Source organism: Corapipo altera, unplaced genomic scaffold (assembly GCF_003945725.1).
Source record: "Corapipo altera isolate COAL_440 unplaced genomic scaffold, ASM394572v1 295, whole genome shotgun sequence".
In the NCBI taxonomy this organism is placed as follows: Eukaryota; Metazoa; Chordata; class Aves; order Passeriformes; family Pipridae; genus Corapipo; species Corapipo altera.
Genome location: NW_020884936.1, coordinates 538,719 through 548,181, shown reverse-complemented (window position 1 = coordinate 548,181; position 9,463 = coordinate 538,719). Strand labels below are relative to the sequence as shown.

General features: G+C 38.7%; 1 long non-coding RNA gene across 1 annotated transcript in view; it reads left to right on the top strand.

The window, feature by feature from the left end:
- The window catches only part of LOC113955259, a 14,736-nt gene extending 8,994 nt beyond the window's left edge, over nucleotides 1-5,742 (top strand). The window contains exon 4 of the long non-coding RNA XR_003530478.1: nucleotides 5,651-5,742. This is a non-coding gene — a long non-coding RNA (uncharacterized LOC113955259). The remainder of the gene's footprint in view (nucleotides 1-5,650) is intronic.
- The last annotated feature ends 3,721 nt before the right edge of the window (nucleotides 5,743-9,463 follow it).

Below are 9,463 nucleotides of genomic sequence, written 5' to 3'. Positions count from 1 at the left end.
CCTTCCCAAACCTTCCCAAACCTTCCCAAACCTTCCCTTCCCAAACCTTCCCTGCCCTACCCTGCCCTGCCCTGCCCTGCACTGCCCCGCCCCGCCCTGCCCTGCCCTGCCCTACCCTGCCCTACCCTGCCCTGCTTTTTTTTTAATTTATTTTTTATGGGGTTTTTATTATTATTATTATTTTGTTTTTCCTTTTTAATTCCTTTTTACTTTTTTATTATAATTATTTTTCTTATTTTCCTTCTACTTGTTATTTTTCTTTTCCTGGTTCTTTTCCCTCTGTGCTCTTGCAAAAGCACTTTTTAGGAACCAGAGAGAACAAATCCCACCAGCAGAACAGAAGTGATTTCCTGTGGGGAATGTCACTGCTAATATGAGATGTCCAAGAGCAGATGTTGGTTGCTTCAGGCTGCCCTGTGATATTCTTTTAATCCTCGACAGTGCATGATGGGTACTGGAGAACTGCACTCATGTAGATATCGTTCATGAAGATTTGAAGTCAGTAGCAATATTGCAAAATTCATGCTGTCCTGAATAAACTGCACAATAACAGCCTTACCCTCTGCACAAGGCTTTCAACGGGGCTCCAGCTGAATGAGACGTGGAATTCAGAACAGATGAAGCATAAAGGAGCATAAATATTGTACAGTGGCTCCAAAAACGATCGTGCATGACTGCATACATCCTAATTGTCCTTGGTTTTTATGTAGATTTAGCAGTGCAAACACCAGTGCTGTGCCATCAGCACTACCAACGTGCATTTGTAACCTAACCTCGGGAAACAGTGCGGGAAAAAGATGCTTGATTATTAGTGCATGATTTAGACCCAGAAAGGACTACCCAAGAGTTCATCTGGCAACACAGCGGTCTCATTGTCTCTGTTAAAGTAACTATTTACGTAGAAAAACACAACAAAAATTCACCACAGAAAAGAAAACCCAAAAAGACTAAATAAAAAGCTGTGATGCTGCACATATGCAATGCATAGGAGGGTGTGCTGCAGTGAGGGTTACCATGGAGACTGAAGGATGGCAGTAAAAATGCAATAGGATCTGAGAATGAGGTGTTGAGAGCATCCTATACCAACCCTGAGCTCCCACAGAAGTTGAGGCAAGCCAAGATCTGTCCTTGTTTATTGCCAAAGCAGTCTGGCACGGGGCAAAATGAGGCTGAGCTGGGCAGTAATAGTGGTACAGGGTCCATTTTCTTCATAGGAGCTATTCCCCAAGAAGCAACCTCATCTCAGCTCATGGCTGGGCTTCGCCAACAAAGATTTGGGAAGGGCTCTTTGTTGCAGGCACGTTGGTGGCTAAAAAGGCCAATACGAGATAGGCATGTCCGTTTGCAAAAGGCACAGCAGAAAGACTCCTTAGATGGTATATTCTGCAAGGCACGATTCTTTCTGGGTTGTCTTTTCTCCTCAAGGGTGATCCTGCGTGCTTTCCCAAGAAGCCACCATCCCAGAAAGAAAAGGATTTAATTATTGCTCACCTAGAATGCGCAGCTTTCCTTTTTCAGAGTGAGGAGTAAATGACTTGGCCTTTTAAATAAAACATCTTACCTCAGCTAGTCTGGCTGGTGAATTATGAGGCCTATGTCCTATTCCCACCTCTCATAAAACCTTCCCTTTCTACAAGGGAATATCAAAAGTGTTGCTTCCTTTCTTACAGCTGGTTATTATTCTGTACAGCAAAGTAGATGTCTGACAGCCCCATCCTCTGTCCCCACACAACCATTGCAGAGAACACAGCGGTGCTCGCAGTGAGAGGCACTTACAGGTTGTCACACTGGGTTTAAGCATCCACCTCAAATCCTGACCCTCCTGAAATGATGTGAGAGCCCTTCACAGAGTACAGTAGGGCCACGTTCCTTTCATAAAATATGAACTCTAACAGAGCAGATGATGTTTGCATGGTCAGAACTCCTCACTGAGACTTTTGGGACCCGTGTTTCTTAACCCCACTTTTTTTTTTTTTTTTCTGATGCACTTTCATGTTCACTATTGCCCAGCCACCCTGGGCCCCTGCAGAATCCCACTGACCAAACAGTGCCAGAGGTAGGATTTAAATGTATATGAGGATCTCTCATTCCTCAACCAAACCACTCTTCTTTTCCTCAGCCCAAATCGTGACATCAGCCTAAAACTTAGCTTATAGAAAGCCAGACCAGTTATGCCAATGGGTCTTTTTATTCTTTTAACTTTTAAAATAATTTTCTTTTTTTTTTTTCTCCTTCTTTTCTTTTGAATACACCTCATTTGTCCTATTCCTGAGTTTTCTAGCAAAGGAAACTCTCTGGCTTCTTACATGTTAGACCCTGGGAACTAAATGACTTATGGTCCAATAATTTAGAAGCTAGAACTCTGGAGGTAAACAGGAAGTGAATTAAGTAATCAGTGTAGATACCATAGTAGGTTTCAGTGGTGGTAAAATTACGTAAGCATTAATTGCTTGTTAAAGCAATTCTTTAAAAAAACCCAAACTGCAATATAGCTTAGATCACAAAGCGATTGCACGGCCTACAGTCCTTGAAAAATTCTTTCTGTACAAGAAGCTGAAGTTCCTTTCATGTGCACAGCACATTGTTCAGATCTAGTTTGGAAACAGTACTGAAAGAATTACCTTTCATCAAAAGAAAATTATTAGGACCACTTTTAACCCAAAATTATGATGTGTAGTAATGGGGCACATTCACAAGGGGAAAAAAATTTGTAACTCAAACCTTGAAACCTAAAAACTGATAAAAAATTCTGAAAATCTGTAAGACCAATTTTTCCCCTAAGAGCTGTGATGGATGGAACAAACTATTTATTACAACCAAGAAGTTTATGGTTTTTAATCATATAAGCAAGTTAATAGAGAAAAATTTTACAAAATTTCTAAATCATGGAATATATTTCCTGTTGTGCCTGTGGAAAAGCAACTCCTTCTACATATTACTAAGTTCTGCTCTCATTTTAGTCATTCGTTTATCAATATCTCTCTGAGTAATAGAATATGACTTCTTTCAAATTACCCCATCTTGAACACATAAATAAAAGATAGTAATCACCTGCTACCTGTAAATAGTCCTGCTTATCAAGTTTTTGGATTTTTTTTAGCTTGTTTTTGATTTTAAAAATGCCTGTTTGGAAAAAAACATATCAGTAACACACACTAACTCTTCTGAAGTTACATATGCATTTATATCTTGTGCCAAAATGAAGGTGATCTACCCAATCTAAATCCTCTTTTTGCTCCTCTGTGTCTCTATGCAGCCTTTAAATATACGTGATTCTTTTTTCCTAACTGTAGGAATTAAACCATTCAATCAGCTTTTTGGATGGTTATTGAGCAAAGGTGAGCAAGAGGCCTGGAGCTCTCACTTAAAAGTTTGACTGAGTTCTGTAAATCTTCTTGAGTTCTGTGGTTACAATGCAGAAGTTGACCTCAATGGTCTCTCTATTAATTTTGTTACCTTATAATCCAGTAGTTTCACTACTTTCCATAGTTTGCCTATTGAGTTAGCAGAGCTAAAAGAGCTGCTTTAGCAGTTCACAAACCCTAAAGATTACCAAGCTGTTGCTTCAATGTTTACTCAATATTCCATTTCTTCCTAATGCATCATGGGTTTTACATGCATCAGAAAAGTCCATATTTTGATGACACAGTCAGTTGAGCCTATTTTCACCCCTGCTAAATGGAATCCAACATAATAGAATTTCTCTAGAAGCTCATTATCCTGGTTCACGTAGTACCCTGTGCTTTGTGGCTTAGATGGTCTTCTTTTTGACCTCACACCACACAGCCATCACAAAAAACTCGTCATACACAGAATCTGGGAAAATCAAGAGCTTTGAACTTAAATCCTGCCAAACTAGCTAGACTCACAAACATGACAGTGCCCTGTGAAGAAACACATATTTTTAAATAAGGCAATAACTTGGGATTTAGAAAATTCACACATTTCCTGTTCATCAAGTTGTCATTCCTATATCAGAGTTTGACAAATTTTGCTGGTATCAGACTACTGTATCATCGCTGAGAGGTAAAAATAAATACACATGAAGTGTGGCTGCCTCTTCACCTTGATACTAATCAACTACCCCACCTGCCTGGGATCTCAATCCATGCAGACATCACTATTCAAGCTGTTGGTTTTGGCACCTTGCTTTGATTGCAACCTTCCTTCCACAATGTGTGGCTTGATCCTTTGCATACCCAAAGCAAGCTTTCAAGCTCTTTTCTAAGGTGATAGGCTTGAAAAAGTAATTTACCCTATTCCTGTTAGACTTGTGATTCCAACAAGATATCAGCCCTCAACTTTGCACTCTATCGATCACCTGCTTTTCCTATCAACCTTTTTATTCTTTACGTTCCCTGTTGAAAAAGTCACTCTAAGCATTTGTGAAGGAATTCTGTTATCAGTTTTAAATTATTCCTTAAAGCCTGCCTTGTCTCAATCTATCTATACCTCCAACTTTTTACCAGCTGCATGGAAAGCTTTTTATACATACCTTCCATAATGTAATTTTAAATTTGCTATCTGTGTCTTTATGCTGGGATAACTCACCAGCTACTCCTCATTGATCTAAAGATGCTGCTTTTTCTCCCTTGTACAGCTCCTTCCTACACACTGATCTATGATTAGGGCTCTTAAGGCTTGTGTAATGCAATTAAGACCAATATTTATAACAACAGTGGTATAGTGAGTCTCTGGCAGATATTCCCAGTTGTTTTGGTAGAAGACCTGTGACCTCAGGTATTTAAATCTCAGCTGCCTCAAGGAATGAAATAACTACTCCAGGGAATAATGCAGTGGCTGATGAATAGATGAAGTAATTTGCTAAAGATACTTTTATTTCTTTCTATGGTCTATGAAACCGTAGCATCACTTCTTACAGCTCCACAGCTGTTTGAATATAAAGCCTGAGTTTCAGTACTAATCCTGGTGTCTGTCCTCTGAAGGGGCCAGCAAGGAGAAAGCCTTGCTGCAAAGCAGACTGTGTTCTTGAGTTTCAGCTCAGGAATCTCTACTTGTAAAGCTGCACTGCTCAGAATCATCATGGGAACCTGGGATGTGATCAGCAGGGTATGGCAAAAAAAAAAAAGGCAACTGGAAGAAGAAAAGCTGAAATGGAATAAAGAAAGCTGAGAACTGTAGCTGAAAAACAACTCTGGCAGTAACGGGAACTGTCATGGAATTCCTTAGTGATGCTGAGGGACATATAACAGAAAGGTTTGGGTTATTTGCTTAAGAAAATAAAGAAAGAAATAGATATGCACTCAAGTAAAAGCACTGGGGAAGCTTTCTAAAGATGTGTGGAAAAAAAGGCACTTCAAAACCAGACTCACATTCAGATCTGTGGGATGCATTTGCCAAATAACAAAGGATTGCAGTCCCTTTCATGTGAGGGAAAATATGTGTTTCCTTCTGTAATTTAAACAAACTCAAACCAGCTGTAGATTCCAGGATGCTGAAGCCAGACCGGAGACAACTGCTGGCTGATCACTCAGGATTCATGAAACCACCTTGGGCAAACACCTTGTTACGTGCCAGTTATTATTGTCAAGCATACATGTTGTTATTCAGTTTGTTTAACTGTGCTATAGGAAAAGTACATATCTTACTTGATTTATTAAATCTTACTTGATTTATTATTTTTTTTCAGGTGGAAAAAATTCCTTCTTTTTGGCAGAAAAATGAGGGAGGAACATGTATAAAGCTCTTCAGACATCAGTAAAAATTAAAAAGTACCTGTTCAATACAGACATAAGCACAGTGTGGTACTCACTTTGTTAGGTTTATCTTGAGCTGCTTTAGGGCACTTCCAGCCCACCTGCTTAAATTAAAAAACACAGCATACAATAAACTATATCACATTTCTCCTACACCTTTCATTTCCTACTTACTCCACAGAGCTCAAATGGGAGAGGAAGCAGGGTTAACATACATCGAAGAAAAAGAATTCCCAAACTAACTGTATCAATATGGAAATTACAAGAATAATTCTAGTAGTTCTCTGAGCAGACCTTGGAGCTACAAAGCCCCAGGAAAAACAAAGCAAACTGTCCCCTTTCTGTACTCTCAGACCTTATGGATATGAACATGTGAAATACATATGTCCTAAATGACTGTGCTACACAGAAATATTGGGGGTGTGCTCAAAGCATACAATATGAGTAGTGAAACTGCTTTATTATGACATTGGATATTAGGAAAAATTTCTTCATGGAAAGACTGGTCAAACATTGGAACAGACTGCTCAAGGAAGTGGTGGAATCACTGTCCCTGGAAGAGTTCAAAGCACATGTAGATGTGGTGGTTAAGGACATGGTTCAGTGGTGGGTTTGGCAGTGCTGGGTGAATGGCTGAACTCTACAATCTCAAAGATCTTTTTAAACCTAAATGAATCTATGATTCTATAAGAAAAACAGATTACAAAAGATATTAATTAGGTAAAGTGCGGAATGCATTCTTTTGGTGGTTTTTTTTAGGATACGAACCCATATTTTTTTTTAACCTATTAAATAATTTTACACATCATGAACTATTTCATGCTTTTATTGCAGAAGAACTACATAGAAAATTCACTGTGAGTGCATCCCATCAGAGAGCAGGAGGGTAACAGCCAAAGTTGGGAGCTTTGATTCTTCATAGAACAGCCTAGCTTTGGTTGTAATGAAAATCTAAAATTCAGAAAACTACTAATCAGTAGTGTTGTTGGCTGTACACCTTGAATAGTATTGGAATAAATATTTGGTGACCAAGAAGTTCTGCTGTGCAGTGCTGTCTTGTGCTGGAGTGTTTCTACCATCAGAAGTACACTAAATCAATATTTTCTGTTGACTCTGCAAAGCTGTACATTTATGACCACTAGACCTTGCTCCCTTGGTCCCTTTATCACTTGCCTCCTCACACTTGACCCTGTTGTTCCTCTGCCCTTTCCCACCCTCACAACAACTGTTACAGGTTCCTTTTCCAGAGTGAGGCAGGGTATGTATATATTCTGAGTTTAAACCCATTTATTTGGGGAAAATAACTGCATTTATTGATTTATTACATCTCCTCTTTCCTCCCAGCCTTTTAGCTTAAATGCTAAAAGTTAGAACATCTGTTTCTGTGTCCTCTGATAAGGCAGACATGGGCTTTGCAAAAGGATCCTCTTCTTACATCAGACCTATTGGTTTATCAGTTATAAAGAGCACAAGTCCTTTACAGTCCTAATAAAAGTCTCCAGCTGCAGTAAATCATGTTTTCCATTAAAATTTTGCTTAATTTTATTCCCATTTTGTCAATCAAGGTGACACCTTGTGTATCACAATAGTCAGATGGACTGTGACCTGACTTCAGCTTTGGTGTATACACTGAAATTCCTTTTCCACAAGAACCAAATCATTTTCTGTTGACTGTACAGAACATCCCTGAATAGGGAAAAGGGTTTGTTTGCAATCAAAATGTCAATGCAATCCATAAGATTTAAGCTTTTTGCTTTTGGTCCTTGGAATTTCATCCACTGCTGGTGCAAAATTTTTACCTACAGATTTTCTGAAGGTGACATGAATTAGGTAATGTGAATAAGGATTACATGAGTTTAGCATTAGAGGGATATAAAACTGACTGTAAGCTGCTGTCTTCCCCTCTGTGGCATTCCTCCATGAGATCAAGTATTTTGTCTTTTGAGTTATTATCAGCCAAGCAGATGGTGTGCCAAGTGTGCCTCACTGACAGGTATTTTCAGAAAGCATTTCATTACAGGATAATGGGACAAATTCACTATTCAGCCTCACGAAGTTACAGCCAGCCTGTACTCCTGGAATCACTCCATATATAAGCTGAAAAAAACCCACAGAGAGCAGAGTTTGGTCCATTATCTTTAGGATTAATACCTGAATGAAGGAGCTACAATGGATCTGTCAGCTTTTCCTGCTAATGTAATTGTATTGCACTGTATTATGGATATTATTAATTAACACTCCATTTGCAGGTGATCTAATCAGTTAATACATGCCTTTGAAAAATGTAATATTGCCCTACTGCAAATGAGTGCTTAAGCTGACTTGTAGAAATCTATTTCTAGTCCTTTTCATTCCAATATTCCTATTTCTGACTTCATTACTTCAACATTTGGCAGGGAACACTTAGACTGTGTCAGGCATCCCGTGATCAGTATCCATGGGCTAGAAACGCTGGGAAAAACCAGTGTGAAATCTGCAGGGTTTCCTCTAAAAGTACCAGCTCTCTGAGCTCCCTCTCAAACAACATCTTTGACAAGAAAAAATTAAATAAAGTATCAAGAGTTCTGCTAAGATGCGTTCATGTCAGCATAAGTGAGTTCTCATAAAATTTGAATGGACATGTATGTAGATGTAAATCAGGAAAGAAAATGAATGGGAAGTGCAACATAATCCATTTAGGAGAAGTTCTTCACTTATGCAAGAATAATAAAGAGTCTCAAATTCATGATTAAACATAAAAATTATGAGAGACCTTTCCTCCTCCTCTGCCAGTATTTCCACACTTCTAGCTTTGTGTGAAGCTATAATTTGTTGATTAAATTAACATTTTCTATAGGCATGTTCATGGAATGAGCAGCAAGGGTTATTACAGTCTTAAAGCAGTTTCCTTGGCATTTTACAAGGCAAGCATAAATCGCATTTCGTATTTCATAGTTTCTACTTCCCTTGAGGGCCTTCAATGAGAAATGTGCTAACTTAAGCAAAAGAAAATGAAATGCCTGTATTTTTGGAGTGTTACTGAAAGGGGAAAGTATAAGATGAAGGAATATTTGGAAAAAAACAGAGTATGGACACTTTCACCCTAGTTGTGTTTCCTAGAATTTAGGGATTTTTAGTAAGTATAGAGACATTGCAATACTATTTATTGATTTATCAGATAATTAACCTGATTTCTGTGTTTTCATGTAGAAACATGTATCTATAAGTTTAAGGAATTCAATAAAAAAATTACCTATCTAGAGCAGGAATTTGTCAGCCCAGATATTCTCAAGCAGTTGGAACTAATCAACAGCACATCACATTATCAGATAAGTATTACAGTGTCATTCCCAGATCATTATCTCTATAAATATTCATACAGAGAAAGAAAAAACTGTATAATCGCAATTGTTTGTTTACAAGAAAAACAGGGACAAAGCATCATGAATGAAGAGGGATAGATGTAAGTATGTGCATGTTATACAAATGCTCAGGAAAAAACTTTTCATTTTAGACTCAGACATTTCAATGGCTTAACCACCACATAACTAAAACCTATTTTATACTTCCATCATAGAATCATAGAATAGTTTGAATCGGAGGAGACCTTCAAAACCATCTCGTTCCACCATCCTGCCATGAGTAGGGACATCTTCCGCTATCCCAGGCTGCTCCAAGCCCCGTCCAACCTGACCTTCAGCAATTCCAGGGATGGGGCAGCCACAGCCTCTCTGGGCAACCTGTGCCAGGGCCTCACAGTAAAAATA